The following is a 16,222-nucleotide window of genomic DNA, read 5'->3' on the forward strand; positions in this document are numbered from 1 at the left end:
GTCCTGCCATAGACACAACTGCTTTTTTAAGGTTTTACTGACGATAGACTCTTGGACACAGATGAAAGCCTGTACCAGATGACGCCATCAAATCGTTGACTGTCACACTGCGTTGTTCCTTTACCTCACTGAAGAGTCTCCTTTGTGCTCTTGGGATCATTTTGACTGGGTGCCCATTTATTGGCAGAGTAGCCACAGTCTCCATTTGTGGTTTGTTTGCCGAACTGTAGATGGGTAAATTTCAAAAACCTGTGAAATCACTTTGTAACACTATCCAGCTTTATGTAAATCAACAATTTTTGATCCTAGATCCTCTGAAAGCCCTTTTGGCGAGGCATGGCACACGCACATGTGTCCTCCTTGTGCAGTGCAAACTCAAAAGTTAGTTTTTTTTTGTTTTGTTTTTTTTAATCAGACAAAGTAGCTATAGTCCACACCTCCAAACTACTTTTCTTAGGAGATATGCTAATACCTGACTTCAGTAAGCTTTTTTGAGGCCATTAACCCATATACTTTATCCATTAGCACTATGAGGTTTTTGATTGTTCTCAATGAAGACCTGAATGATCAATTTTTTTTCATTATTTAGGCACATTATATTTGTCAGTACCCTTGAGTTGGATGGAGACTAGATCAGAAATTATGACAGATTTTTGCAGAAAAACATGAAATCCCAAAAGGTTTACATTAGCACTGGGCAATTAATCGAAAATTAATCAAAATCAACATCCAGAACTACTAATCGACATAATCTTGTCTAAAACAATTATATCGATTCTTTTTATTCTGTTATGTCCCCTCTGTGTGTTCATATTCTGTCTCTTTAAAACCATGTTACCAAGCTGTAGTCACGTGATTCTGCCCTTATCTGCTACATGACAGCAACCTAAATGCAGAGGCGACTCCAGCAGCTCGTACTAAAGAAAAAAACAGAGTCTGTGGTTTGGACGTGCAGAGTTTTGACTATAATTAAGACAGCACTGAACAAAAATAAGTCAAATGTCAATTGTGAGAAAAATTAGTTTCAGCGACGAAAGCACAATCACACACCAAATATAATGTGAATAAAATGTGAAATAGTTCACATTTTTTTCTTGCCACTGTAAATGATTAAATGTGTAATTTAAGTGTAATGTCTAAACAACAGCCTAAAACGTGATATTTTTAATATTTATTTAATCATGCATTGTATAGAAGTTTTTTTGTGACAATAGTATATTAATAAAATAAAGTTATTTTTAAAAATTTAATTAGAAATAAAAGCTTAAATTATTGCATATGATATATTTAAGACCTATTTAATCACGTAGTGTTTATACTTGATTAATTATGTTATTGAAATTATTTAAATAACTAATGTATGCATGTTATAATGTGAAATAATTAAATATGTTAGCATCATCAGTCAAAGTATCAGAGATAGGTCAAAAATCAGAGACAGGCCTGATCACTGACTTTGACCTAGAATTCTGACTTATTTAACCTTTTGATCCTGATTCATGTTTGTTTAATTGTAAATATAAGTAAATATATGTCTATTATCCTCTTCACTTGAGGGGACACAAAACACATAAATAACAGTTAAGATATTAGTAATTAGTTATTGCCTAAATGTTAGTTTATATATAATTAATGAAAAATAACAAAAACATACACACTCACTCACACCTACGGACACTTTTGAGTCTCCAATCCATCTACCAACGTGTGTTTTTGGAGGAAACCCACACAGACATGGGGAGAACACACCAAACTCCACACAGACAGTCACCCGGAGCGGGACTCGAACCCACAACCTCCAGGACCCTGGAGCTGTGTGACTGCAACACTACCCATATGCAAATATGTATATATAAATCATACCATTATTTACCATCATTGCATTTTCTGGGCATCTACAAAACTAATAGGGTTTGGACATGTACATCTTATGTTTCCCAGTTCTCCACATGTCCAACAGTAAGTATGGAATCTGTGATATGGTTAGTTTCCTTGGGTGGTTGCCTTGGCAGGCCTCCCCTTCACAATTCTCTTCTTCTGTTAAAACCGCCCCCACTCACAGAAACATTAACTGGAGGTTGATGTTGTAGCTTGAATAGCCTGCATTTTAGGCTGAGCCTTTAAAGCAGCTTGTATGATGGTGTTATTTTGAGGTGTTTGTGGTAAACATTTCTTTTCCTTCTTGTTTATGAGTACATTTAGTTGGGCTATTTGTATTTGCATTGTCAGCTGTTCTTTCATTTCCTGTGTCACTCTACAGTGTACCACACATTAGGGTTAGAAAAGAAGTGTAAGAATAAGTCTAATAATAAGAATTCCAAGTTAAACTAAATTTACAAGCTCACTAAATAAACCAGTTATCATGACTAGGCTAACAGTTGAAAATGATCATAGCTACAGTGCCCAAATATCTATACTCTCTAACAATGCTAACAACCCTTTATGGAGAAAAAAACAAGAGTAACATTACAGACAATGCTTCTAGAAGTGTTTACAAGAGAGAATGGATCTGGATGTTCATTGAGGACTGCAGCTAGACAAATAAATAAATAAATAAATAAAAAACCTTCCCCTCAAGTCAAAGGGCAGTTTCCATGACACCCAAACAACCACTACACATTTAAAAGGAACCACTGCACTAAATTAAAGTAGGCTATGTGCCAGAATACTTTTAGATGCTTTCATTTTTTTGAATTTGAGGTCTAATACATCAAACATTATTACATATAAAAGTTATTCTTATTATTTAAACTGCTTATGTTTATGTGCTTTAATCACGACATGGCACGGACGAGTTCTTTGAGTGTTGCAACTCCAGTCTGTATTTCAGAAGGTAAGCTCATCTACGCTCCCTGCTGTACTAAGTAACTAACCAGTACAGACTTTAATAAATAACATGACTCAAGTTTGGTGAATTTATGGAGGTATATTTGATGCAGAACCCCTGAGCACCTGTGACAGTGAAATTTATAGTTGTAGAAAATAGTCAAGAAAATCTCTTTAGGAGTTGCAAACCTGTAGATTTTTTTTCCTCTACCACAAATACAACTTAAAAGTTACACCTTTACAGATTCTTCATTGCAGGTGCACAAATCCAATTCCACACACACAGGTACAAATATACACTCACAGTTCTGCTACAGATGCAGTGGTGAATATGGTGCAAAACACATTCACACACTCGTATAAAACATGCACAAAGTTGCACATTCGCAAACCAATATGTGAATCTGTGCAATGTGAGTTACACACCTGTATATTTTATTTATTTATTTATTTTTAAGGGGATATTAGTCTTATACAAACACCAGTTAATGAGTACACCTGATAGAATCTGTGGCTACGAGTCTCAAATGCTGTCTTTTTCTCTCACACATGAGAACATCCACACGCTCTCACTTTTGCATCAGATATCTCAGTCAGTGTAGTGCAAAACTAATTTGTTCATCTGTAGAGCCGAGGGCGGGCACTGTTCAGAGATCCTTCTGACCAATCAGATGATGTAGGTCCTCCATGAATCAGACTTGTTTTCCCAACACACCCTACAGATGCACAATTGACAATAAACTGGACTGGGCTAAGAACACAGACGCCCTCTACAGGAAGGGCCAAAGTCATCTTTATTTTCGGAGGCACCTGAGGTCCTTCAACATCTGCTGGACTATGCTCATGATCTTCTATGGGTCTGTGGTGGCGAGTGCTATCCTATATGCTGCTGCATGCTGGGGCAGCAGGCTGAGGGTAAGCAGATGCCAACAGACTTAACAAACTGATCTGGAGTGGAGCTGGACTCGCTGGTGGCAGTGTCGGAGAGGAGGATATCAGTATTTTACATAAAAATATATATTTTATATTTCTATATATAAAAATATAGACATGGTGGTGACATGTTAATTTTGCACGAGTAAGAGTAGATCAGACAGTAATATTGCTGACGTTTTTAAAAACCTCACCCAGACACATTTGGTCCTAATTTGCAGTGCATCAGTGCATCTTTCTGGTAAATGGAGCGTAAAATGCACAGTCAATTATTTTTTTATTTTTTCTACCAGTGTTAACTGAGTTTACCTGCTGACATGTGACCTTCGGTTCAGGATCTCTAAGAGACTGACAGTGCTTGTGGATCTGCTGTGTAACACCCTGGTAGTAGACCATGGAAGAGTCATAATTCCCAAGCAATGCATATTCCCATCCCTTCCTAGCATTTTCAAAAATCTCGGTTAAATTCATCATGAAAGAGAACGTTCACAAAGTCCAAACTGAGGGCTCACGATAACATTATAGTTGCCAAACCAAAGGTGCTTTCGTTGATGTTGTTGACTGAAGTTAGACGATGTAATTCAAATATTACTGGAGACTGAGGCATATACCCTTTGAACCCGAATCCCGCATTTTGCGGGGTAGAAACACACCTTATATAATCAGCTTTGTAAGTTTTGAATGTCTGAATGCTTCTGTGAGCTCCGTATACCGTTAGAAAGCGCAGATCCTACCGTTTCTAAAAATAGCGCTCTCATCGCGGTGCTGTGAAGCCTCTGGGAGTAATCCAGTTTGAAAAACCACCTAAAAATCAAGGCGCTCCTTCAAAATTTTGGTCTTATGTCCTTGTCATGAAAGACTAATGATAGGCGCTAAAATCAGAAAAAAAAACGCTGAAAAAGGGACAAGAAAGACGCTGTTTACTTTCAGTTTCGTTTTGACTCACATAACGTCAACCCACGCTGTCTCTGGGCAGAAAAATATGAGTCATCAGCAAAAACATATTCCTATTATTGATTTATAGTTTTTCAAGGTTTTTTTTAGGTTTCACATCAAATAACACTGCATTAGATCAACAAATATAAACTAAAAAGCTTAAATAATTATTTATTGTGTGTTTTCTAAATAAACAAGTATTATGTTTATCATCATTTTTTAAAAAGATTATAATAATAACTGTAAACATTATCAGCATCTGAGAAAACTGCCAAAGTACCAAAATGTTTTTATTTGTTGGGATATTGTCCATATTTGCCCTGAACTAAATTCCTGAAAGTCTGGGCCTGCTGTGACTGTCAGAACTTTATCAGTCATACATCCCAGAGCTTAGAATATCAAGAAAAATGTGTCCGTCTGATGCTAAAAAATTATTTTGTCACAGTAATATGACATGTAATAAATTAGCATCAAAAATGCTTATGTTTTCAACTAAAATACACCTCACACTAACAATCTGTGTCAAGATATCCACTGTGGGAATATTATTTCAAGGCTGTACATTGAGAAATATGAAAAAAAAGCAGGAGCTAGGTAAAATTTTTGGTCAAAACATGACAAATTTATAGAAAAATTGATTTATCGGTCAGCATGAAAACCTCAAGTGATTACATATTTGAGTAGCTAAGGTTCTTTAGAAAATAAAACAACATAGCCATATTCAATATGTCACATAATTACTGTTTAAATGCAACTGAAAGAGGCACTGACAAATAAACGGAATAGCAAAATAGCTATATATATAGGGTCCATCGAGTTAAGTTATATATTTTGATGTAATCATATGAATAACAATCAATATTTATTTATTACAAACAGGCGTACAAATACAGCTCGAAATCAAGCATCAAAGCAGTCAACTGGTCAAACAATACAAGAAAAACTCCAAGTGATTTTATATATAATATACATCTGTATTTTACATTTAGCTCTATCTCAATGGCTGCACCCAGGCTTTTTGACACACTTCATCATCTCCTGGGTGACACAAGGCTATAGTGAGTAACTCTCGCCCACTACTTGTACACATTCATGAAGAAAATGTAAACAAATCAAAGTAAATGTCTCCATGTAAGGACTAAGGGTGCTTTGAGGAACACTTTGATGAGGCGTAAATATTTCAAAGACGTTTATTGTATATTTTATTTCTGCAATGCATTATTTAAGCATCGATTTAAAAAGTCATTGCATTTCATATTACTGCTTTCATAATGATGTAACATCTCTTCTGCAGTTCTTCATTACACATTAATTACCTTAATAATAGCCTTAGTCTCCAAAACAAAAAACAAAACAAAACGTCTCCAAACAAAGTTGGGACAATGTGCAAAAAGTAAATGATTAGTTTATAAAATAAATGTTTATATTGTGCAATGATGTTCAAAGTAAATATGATCTTCTTGAATTTAATACCTGTAACACACTTCAAAAAATGTTGGGGCAGCATTGAAGACCAACCAAAATACAGTCTACTGCATTAACAAGCTCAGGTCCAGAGTCGAATGCATAATATTTGCTACTGGACACATCTGTCTGCTTCTCACAGAAGATTTACTTGTCGTAGGACATGTTCAGTAGGAAGAAATTAGTAGGAGTACTTGAAGAACGAATCACATTAAAAAAATGAAGTCTGTAAACTGCTGTTGTTGATACTGACATTAATATTAGAAATGTACTGGGAATTTTTACTGTCAGAAAATGGAACATTACAGTTCTCTACATTATTCATTATTTATTTTAATGTTATATTAAAATTATATTTATCAAGAGCTACACAACAAATAAGAAGAATATGACATTAAAAAACTCACAGCACCTAAATCCATAGACAGAAGCAACAAGGTTTTGAATAATAAAGGTCTACATTAAAAAAACATAATTTAACAAGATGTAATTTTAACATTTCATTTTCACTGGAGGAGAGATCCAGAGAAAACTGTGTCAGTGCCTCATCATTTCTGAAAATGTTAGTAAACAGATAATAACACTTCATATTCATACAGATATTTAAGGGCTGTATACTGTGAAAAAACTCTAATCAATAAATTATTACTAAATCACTTTAGCTCATGACAACACTAGGTTCTTAATATCAAGGGATGAAATAAATGTTAAAACTTTATATATCAGTCATCCTCTGATATTAAGATCCCAATGTTGTCATGAACTAAACTGATTTAGTAATAATTTATTGGTTTGATTTTTTCACACCCCACCACCATCCCAACCCCTCCTTTTCAATCAATGACCCTGGCTTCAGCTTTCGTCTCAGCAGCAGCTGCCCACAACTCCAGCCCAAGTCTTTCTGAGCTCACCTTCCTTGCCTTTCCTACTTCAGGCTCAATTAACAAAAATAATATAAATTAATTAATAGTAAAAGATACCCACAAATTCCCCACATTTCCCCACGAAGGGAACACTAAAAATGAACAGAAAAAGTATAAGGAGCATATATTTTTAGACCCCTCTCAATTCTGTCATAATTGTAATTTGTTTATTTTATTCGTGTTATTGCCTCACAGACGCGATAAAAACTGTCTTTCGGTGCATCACAGAATTTGTCGAATAAATGATATGACGTATTACTTAGGCGTATTGCAGCACAGTTCTCTCCTTCAGAACGTTTATTACCCTCTCCCTTCCAGTTATCAGGCTGACCTGAAGACCACATCCTGGAAAACAAGAAAAATAAGTAATTATTTGTCACAATGTGCCATTTTTAAAAAATATATTATAAAGCTATTTTTACTAAATCAGAGCTAGAGCTGTAATCTACAGTAGATATAGCTCAGAAATCACGTGTGTGGTATTTTACAGCTGAGTCTGAAATGGACTTACGGTGATTTAGCACTGAGTGGTGTTCCATCTAACCATCGCCAGTCTCCCTCCTTCACAGCATCAGTCAGACCAACCCAGTAAAAATGTTCACCAGTAAAAGGAGCTGATTTCATCAGAAAATCCTACAAACACAAACACCCTGCTAAGTGAACTGTACAGTAAACATTAGACAGCTCCAGCAGAAAGAGCTTCAGTGTCTGATTAACTACACCATCAACAAAAAATGTAAACTTTATTTTTAACAGCAAATTTCAGCTGAATTCATATAACTTTCCTCTGTGTGAAGACAACACTGAGAACACCATTATACTACATTAGTGTTTCTCAATCAGTGCTAAACCTGGAGGAACACTGTTATTGTACATTCTTGTATTTCTCTGCTCTAACACACTCAGTCAAACCTGATCTGCTCATTAACAAACACTGAGTTGAACCGAGTGTTTTACAACACAAACAATGGCTAACACTGTTGGATCAATTCCTTGATGATGTCACCCATTAACATGATTCATCTTTATAACTATTACACTGACTTTACTGCTTTATTTGATGATTTTATTTTGTTATAAATCCCATTACAAAGACCATTAAAGAAAAACCTACATTACTGTAATATATTACTTTGTACAGCTTTACCCTATGACACTGATTACAAAGTATCACACAGAGTCTACTGCTGGCACTGTCTGATTTGGTTTTCTACATCCGTGATTGTATTTCTTTAATATAATATAATAATAAAAGCTACTGTAAGCAGTGGGCCTTATTTAAAACTTGTAAACATTTGAAGCAATAGGAACTTAATGCGGCTTAATCTCCACCCAATCTATCAGTGAGTGTTATGGAATAAGTCACATTTATATTTGAGTATCATACCTGCTCTTCTGTACTGTTGACAATCACCAAGTGTCCTCCGGCAGCCACACAAGCATCTCTACTGGCAGTCCATGTCTTTTTATCAGTAGAAAAGTAGTAGCACTTCCCACTGAAGTATTTCCAACCCTTAGCACAGCAATCATCACCCTCTTTCAGAGCAGAGAACATTTGTTAACATTTGGAGAGAAAATGTTGGTGAGATTGTGATGGGAAAATGCAAATGAACACAGTAATGATGATGATAACCCAATAAACTTTTTAATGTTTATTACTAGTAAGGCTGATTGAAGTGTAGAACATATTGTGCTTAGACTTGTGACCTTAAAGTGCTTATTACATGATGTACTCAGGACATGAACCAGAAGAGACTGTTGGATGAGGGAAAGTGCTGAACATTGCACTTTTGTAGTTAGATTAGAGACGTAAGGTCCCTAGAGAGATTAGAGCAGTCTAATGAATATGGTGAAGAACACCCTGAGTGGAAAACTTGACCTATCCCCGTCTGCAAACATTTGAGCTTTTCTGAACAAACATTAATTCAAATTTAAAATTATTGTTCAGTCATTCCTCTTCTGATGCACACCATTGTTCCTCATATTGACGTAATACTGTATATCATGATGGTTAAATTAACCACACTACAGAATGAGGACAGACTGACACAGTTAAAGGAGCAATCTGTAACACAGCCTTTATACTGTACTCAATCATAACATGACCAGGGTGTATCATCTCTCAGCTCTGTTCTTATTGGACAGGCTTTACTTTGGGCTTAAGTTATCTGGCCAAACTGAGAAATCCTGCTTGGCGGAACACGCCCTGGTGTCTCTGATAGCAGTGCTGGAGCCAGTATATTCTCTTTGAGAAGCGTCCATTCTGGAGTGGAGCTCTATCTTGAGTTTAAGTCTGAGATTCCACCCTCTGTCCAATCACATTACAGTCCAAACACACCGGGTTGCCAGTACACACAATGGTGGACACAAACAGTGTCCTTCAGCCATGACATAACAAAGTGAACAGAGATTGTAAAAAAGGGAGGAGCGAATGGGCGGAGAAATAAAAGAAGGAAAAAAGAGCGTATTTAATGAGACAGAGACTTGTGGGATTGTAGCTTGGGGAGCCTCTAGCCCGAGGTACAGACAGCAGTAGCAGCTCTAAAGTAGCTCCAAGTCCAAGTTTACAGTTGTGTAACCTTGTATGTGTAAATTTGAAGTAAGTTGCTTTCCTTTACAATAGACTGTCTGTAGTTTAGTCTAATCATCACACTAATGACCATTTATTAGCAACTAGCATTGTTTAGTGCTGTTGTTGTTCAGCTGTGTCGGCGCGGATTGTTCTGTGTGCACAGTGAAGATGGTGTTGAGTTCTTATTGCACAGATTACAGTTATATTTGCTTCTGTTAATTATTAATGAGCGACTTGCATGAAATCATATCCTTTGTACATGTATTAGAAATGGCGCCGTCTTCTTGACGTTCTGAGCAGGTTGAATGTCTAGATACTAGAGGGCGCAGATAGACCGCTTAAATATCTCTATATAGATGTAACTGCAGATAAGTTCATTTAATTATTTATCAAACATGCTTCAGCTGGTATTATATATTATTTCTGTTTTCTCAATGTACATGTCAAGAGAATAGGCCCTGAATCATTTGTAATTTATGTTTAATGCATGTTTATTTCCAGAACCACACTCATTTATATACAACTGGTGAACAAATTCATCGCATAATACCTGCTGTAACATGTGCATGACTGTGTTGTATCTGAATCCTGTAAAACTCAGTAAAACTCAATAACGTTACCTTTGGGGTCCTGTCATATGTACTCTGACCGTACACTGGGGCGAACGCCATGACCTCCACCCATTCTGTCTGCAACAAGCTTTGAGTTCTCCTTTACAGAGATAATGTTAGATTTTAACCCAAAGATCTAACAAAATTCAGCTTCCTTCAACAAATCTCCATGACCAGAGACAAACGAGAGGAAACACTGGCCATGTGTTTGAAAGATGGAGGCAGTTTAGAAGCTAATCTCTTTACAAAGCCCCAGTGTCTGTAAATACTTTTTTGTTTTTGGTTCAGTATGCTTGGCTTTCTCTCTCTGCACACAGCAGAACACCACCATCTGGAGGTTTTTAGACAAGTATTTTAGACCCCCAAATGTTAAAAAACATGAACCAAAATGTGGATATTGCTCTATTTCTTCTCCATAGGTGGGTAATACTGACTGATTTTTGCTGTAGATGGAGCTGAGTGCTAACTGCATGAAAGTAACTGAAAGTGCTGCAAATCTAAACAACTCAAGTTACAAATGAGGTTCTGTGGTAATTCAAAGTTAATGAAACACTTAAAAAATTACACATACAAACAGTTGTATATTTTAGCCTCAAACAAACCACTGCACCTTAAAGGGAAGCAGATTCTGTGATGGAGAACACCCCCTGGCTCCCTCAGAACAGTCACCTACTAAGGCTATATCTACATGTAACTACATCAACTATTGGTTAAACTGCCTCCTACCAGAGCCAACTGACTACAGCTTTAAATGACTTAAATGCAAATGTAAATAAACACATATCAGTTTTTTTTTTTACCTGACTTGATTTTATTGATGTATTCATTCATTTTTTTATATATTAACATGAAAAAGGAAAAACATGTAAAATGAAGTAAAAGTAATGTTTTTTCAATTTTACTTTAAGAACAAAGTTAAAAAAAAGAAGATGATGATATGGTAATAGAGACTTGAAGGCTATTTATTAATCTTAGTAAATAAATAAATGTGTAAAAGTTCATTTATATAGTTTCATGATATTTTACCCCCCACACACATTCACACACACATTCACATACTGTAGTGGAGTATGGGCCAAATATGAATACCGGACAATGAATAAATAATGAAATGAAAGGCTTTGAATTAAACCTTTCTCACTCTGACCAGGACCCTGCAAAGCCCCACACACACGCACACACATAAGCTAAAACATCAAAGAACCCTTTAAAGTAACACATGGCCCAAACACCCCCCCTTCTCTCTTTTAACTAACAGGAACTGTCGAGATAACCAATTTTTATAATGCTTTTAAGAGAGGGACCTCAAACAAAAGGAAGGGTTATAATCCCGCTTGGGACAAAGTGGCACCTCAATGTCTTGTTATCTTCCACGGGAATCAACAGATGTTCAGAAGGGGTGACCTCGAATTGAACCCCATTGACTCATCTAAGCGACAACCTACACATGGATCAACAGCGACCCCAAATGGACACTGGCGAAACTACGCCTCGCTCGGAGTCGCCGAAACCATAGCGGACGCCTCCCGTTAGGGCGTGACCGCGCCAGCCTTGAAAACACAGAGCAGCAACGCAGAACACAGAGTATTCAGACAAGGAAGAAGACGTTCAAGAGAAGTTCAGAAGAGTTCAGCAGCCAAAAAGAAACAGCTCACGGAGAAGAAAAGACAACAATAACGGCGAGAACATCCGAGAAACTTTGAAACTACGAAGAAACGCTTTCTTCTCCACGCCGACAACGAAACAAAGGAAAACCTCAGAGACTTCATTGAAAGCTTACGAGAGACGTCTCGAAATTAGCTAAAAGTATGAAGTTTTACTAATACGTCGAGTAATTTGAATATCTTCTTTTCTTTTAATCTTGTTTATGTTTTATTACCCATCGAAGTGTGATCTCACGAGTGATCAAAGCGGGTGAAACTTATTCGTGGCCAGAATAAGATATCAACCTTTTGATTAGTCGATAGCAGATATATTAACGTTATAAGCTGATTCCTGAAGACATTACTCCTGGAAAACTGAACAACGAGAAGAGCTAATACTCGGAGAAAGCTGCTCCATTCCGGTGGAAAACCAGCCACGACTGCGAAACTCCAAAGAGGGGAAATCTCGATCGACGCAGCTCAGCCTGAAGCCGAAAGTTTTCAACTCAACCGGAAAGAGATCTTCCCATAAGCGGGCCTGCCTCTCACCACGTGGGAACGAGGAGAACAACCCCAGAGCACGGAGATTAAACAGCAGGGCGCGACGGCTCGGTGAAACGGCAAACGAGTAAGCTAGCGTATCTCACACCTTTTCCAGGAGCTAATGTCTAAAGTAAGCCCTTCTTTATAATTTACCCTTTATTAACCTTAGTTAGCAACAATTTAATCACAAGACAGTAGTGCCTAGCCCACCTTAAGGTCAAAATCGGTTTTCCCTGTTGTGATACCGTGAGATTATAAGGCTACACTATGTTAATTAAATATCTTCTCTTTATTAATAAAACTCTCATTATTTGAAATCACAGTGTTTGCAATTTGTTCATTATTCTCCTGAAAATCCTGACGTACTCACTTAGCGTGATTATTATTCACTCTCAAACTAATTAGTAATGTTTTAATTGCCTAAGCCAATTATAAACTTTAATATCATTAAGTCAAATATCAGAGATTAGAGGAGTTTGAATAAGGTCAACGCTATAAAACTATAAATATAAATATAGAAATATATTTATATTTTTCAGTGTACCTTACTACACTACACATACACACCACCACAGCCTTAAATCTTAAGACTACTTAAAGCTCCCAAACCAGAACCTCAAACACACAAAAAAGAAGCCCATGTGTCTCCAGTGTCCTGTTTTTAAAACCAAAATACGATCACAGTGACTCACAACTTATGATCGTAATCAGCCTGAATAAAATGACACAACAGAGGTACTTCACAACCTCATACAGATGCTAATGTTGATCAGACCATGCACTGTCCTTGGTGCAGTCTAAAACCGTTTTCAGCCCTATTCTACATGACACAGACAGGTTTTTTATCTTTGACATTGAGAGCTCAGCAAATCACCCGCGAGACTGAACACAATTTCTGAAATTCATATTTACCTGAGTTTTCTTGTGGTTAAATGTAATTAAATTAATATTAACATGTAAAAAAAAAATATTAAAATATAAAGCAAATCCCTCTTTATACATTCAATTTGTCTGTTTATTATTAAAATCTTACAGAAAAGGTGAAGATCTGACCTTGAAGAGTTCTGTTAAGGTCTTCCTGTTGTTTCTGGAGCTGTGTAATAGTCGCGTGATTCTCTGGAAAGTCAAGAATTCACATCAACATGTTTGTGAAGTACAGAGTGATGCATATATCGTTGCTGTCCAACATTTCTCCATTTTAGTCCATTTTTAGTTTCTAACACAGCATCTCTCCTTCACATTGTCTAAAAATGTCATAATGAATGGACAAGTAAAAATGACTTTGAATTAAATCTTTTTACATTTATTTTCATTGAGAGTTGAGAAAGTATTGTACTTTTCCATCTGAAGCTGCACAATGTGGTTTTCTTTGTCTGAAAATTCAGGATCAACATGTTAATGATGTTAATGAAAGTGAGGATCAGATTAAAGAAAATGATCATTTTAATATATACACACACACACTAATGAGAAACTGGGAAATAGCTATAATCATAAAGACATCATAGGGAACAATATAAAACTGAGAACCAACAACAAATGCATTAAAACAGTATGCTCTAAACTACTAGTATACTAAACAACAAAATGCTGTAGTAACAAGAAAAGAATGGACACTATAAAACGGTGATCAGAGGAGAACAGGACTAGATAACTTAAGGAACAATCCTCAACCATAAACGACAGACTATAACCAATGAAACCATTAACATAGAAAACTGAGCACAACCTGCTCAGGACGAAGAAACCAAGACCAATGACACCAATGAAGACAAAAGGCGTGGGCTGGGTCATAGGTAACCTAGTGGTTCTCAGTCCTGGTCCCGATGGGCCACTGCCCTGCATGTTGTAGTTTTCTCCTCACCCCATCACACACAGTTCAACTTCAGAAAGGGTTGGTAATGAGCTCATTAGATGCATGGTGTGATGGGAGCAGAGGATTCTCTGAAACACTATTGTTAGTTCAGTATTGAAATAAAGTGTAGGTTAAAGCCTTGTAACACCTTGTTGACTGCTTTGGAGAACAGCAGAAAGACTTCAGTCTGGCGTAGTACAGAAATATCATAATTTGTTTAGCAGGCATTGGTGCCCCAGTAAAATGCTGCTGTGTTTCATTAAAATCACAGTCATAAAAGTACATTTTGTCCTGAATGAATGAGTAGAACTACAGGATATTTATCCATTATTTGTAACTGCTTATCCAGTTCAGGGTTGCAGTGGGTCTGGAGCCTACCTGGAATCACTAGGCGCAAGGTGGGAACAAACACTGGTGTTCTACACACCTATGAACAATATTTGGTCTCCAATCCACCAATAAACATGTGTTTTATTTAGAACTGTGGAAGGAAATTGGGGCATCTGGAGGACACACATCAAACTCCTTACAGTCACCTGGAGGGGGATTTGAACCCACAACTGCCTGGTCCCTGGAGCTGTGTGACTGTTACACTACCTGCTGCTCTAAAGTGCCACCCAACTACAACCAACATCCTGCACAAATACAGACACATCATTTCTCATAATGCTCCAGTGTCTTTCCAAAAGCTAGAGCAGCTTGTTTTTTTTCCACATTCATAAATATGTAAAAGTAAGTCAGCTGTTCAACAGACAAGGTATTTGTTGTTAATAGTTAAAGATCTTTCATTCTAGCTGAAGTTTATACATTTAAAGTACTTCCTCAATGTTTCTTGAACATGTCTGTGCTGGGAACATAAACAAAGCACAATACTAAAAGGAGACTGTTGGGAAAAATGTAATACTTATTATCACACACAGTTGCTCATGACACAAACCTCTTAGCGAAGTGTTTCCAAGGGCATCTGAGGAACAGAAACAGAAGATCCACAGTCTTCATAATCAATATAAATTAAATAAGAAAAAGAACACATTCTGACAGCATCACTATTCAGAAAGAAAGAGGAAATTTGCTGTGAGAATCCATTCATTAAGATTGTTTGTAAAATACTGACATATATTTCAGATTGGACTCACAGAGCACTCCCAAGGTGAGGGCCAAAACAAAGAAGAGACAACACAGAGAAATCAGCAGCAGTCTCTCTGTAGTGTGCCCAGACGTTACAACCTTTGATGCTGGCTGAGTCAAGGGGTCATCATGATGATGCTGAGCCTCGTCTCGCTGAGGTGGATCTTGAAGAATGGCCATATATATATATATATATATATATATATAAATAAAAAATTATTATGTCAGTCAAATGCTTGAGCTTAAAGATGGGAAAAGTCTGAGTATAAAGTTTTCATATTTGTATGAAGAGGTTAAGTAGACAGTCCTAATGTACAAACAGCAGAAAATGAAATAACTAGAAAATACTCAGTTCAAAAAGACAAGAACTGTTTAAACGCCTGCAAAGTGTAGCTTTATACTAGTTTATACTAGTGGTTTATTTATATCACTGGTAAATGTACACTGGGTTTAAACAGTTCCACACAGCTGTGACTGATACACTCATAACTGCACAGCACACACTGCCATATCAATGCCCCTGGACTGCTGCAAATGCGACAAACTTATTAATACTCTAGCTGGGTTCACACTGTGTTTGTGTTCATGAACTGATTTCAATTAGATTGGCAGTGAAAGTGGAATTCCGCATACACAACTTAGCCTTTGAAGATTTGTTTGAATTCAACTTTGGTGAACTCTGACACACAAATCTGCATCTTCAAATAACAGTGCTGCTGCTCAGGGTGTGTGACCTCTCTGCTGTGTCTGAAGCAAAATGGAGGAAATATGAAATTTTGTGGTTTCAA

General features: G+C 36.7%; 1 long non-coding RNA gene across 1 annotated transcript; it reads right to left on the reverse strand.

The window, feature by feature from the left end:
• Nucleotides 1–7,009: 7,009 nt before the first annotated feature.
• LOC136706730 (uncharacterized) lies at nucleotides 7,010–8,594 on the reverse strand. The gene is made up of 3 exons (XR_010804138.1): nucleotides 8,470–8,594; nucleotides 7,594–7,715; nucleotides 7,010–7,427 (listed from the first exon to the last, which is right to left on the reverse strand). It is a non-coding gene; the product is annotated as an uncharacterized lncRNA (long non-coding RNA).
• Between the last annotated feature and the right edge of the window lie 7,628 nt (nucleotides 8,595–16,222).

Source organism: Hoplias malabaricus, chromosome 9, assembly GCF_029633855.1.
Source record: "Hoplias malabaricus isolate fHopMal1 chromosome 9, fHopMal1.hap1, whole genome shotgun sequence".
In the NCBI taxonomy this organism is placed as follows: domain Eukaryota; kingdom Metazoa; phylum Chordata; class Actinopteri; order Characiformes; family Erythrinidae; genus Hoplias; species Hoplias malabaricus.